This window comes from Aphanomyces invadans, assembly GCF_000520115.1.
Source record: "Aphanomyces invadans strain NJM9701 unplaced genomic scaffold supercont1.18, whole genome shotgun sequence".
Lineage (NCBI taxonomy): Eukaryota > Oomycota > Saprolegniomycetes > Saprolegniales > Verrucalvaceae > Aphanomyces > Aphanomyces invadans.
In genome coordinates, this window is record NW_008580163.1 from 970,299 (window position 1) to 971,052 (window position 754).

Below are 754 nucleotides of genomic sequence, written 5' to 3' on the forward strand. Positions count from 1 at the left end.
CAGAAAACTTGGGCTTGGGTCCGACCTTGCCGACTTTGTTCGACGTGGTTGTGCCGCGCGTGCAGAACTTGCGCCATATGTAGGCGACGGTACGGGGGTGGAGGGACAGTTCTTGTGTAACGGTTTTGTATGCCCCGCTTGCCATTCTGTCCCTCTTGAGGAATGGCTGGAGGTTCGGGATGACAGTCACCTTCTCAGAGCTCGACAATTCGCGGTGGGTGCGTTGCAATGGATTCTCCATGGCGGGAAATTCGAAAATGATTGGGTTTAAGTATGTGGTGTAATTTTATTTGGAGGGTTGATATTCAATGTGGATTTTTGAGCCTGATACTTCAGGTCTTGTACTTGACAGCCAATGGATGGAGCCTGTAGCTTTTTATGCTCTTTAAATAATGATATCCTGCTTCGTAATATCTTTTCAAATGAATTTTTGGGTTCGGTGAAAGTCATATCGTAACAGTAATGTGGTACAGAGGAAGTACCAGATTTCAGATTTGCATTGTGAAGACGGACACAGTTCATACACATTTGAAAACCATTGGACTTCATACATTATAGGATTAGATAAAGTACACAAAATACCCCGTTTCGTCGAGGGGGGAAATCAGGAGTGAATTCGCAGTGGTCGACCGCATCGACCGACCGCTTGACAGTTTGAGTGATGGTGGATGAATTCGTATATAAAGAATTGTTGTCTTGCTCAGCGTATTCTTCCGAATACAATGGACTTGTTCACCTTCCTCAAACAGAATAC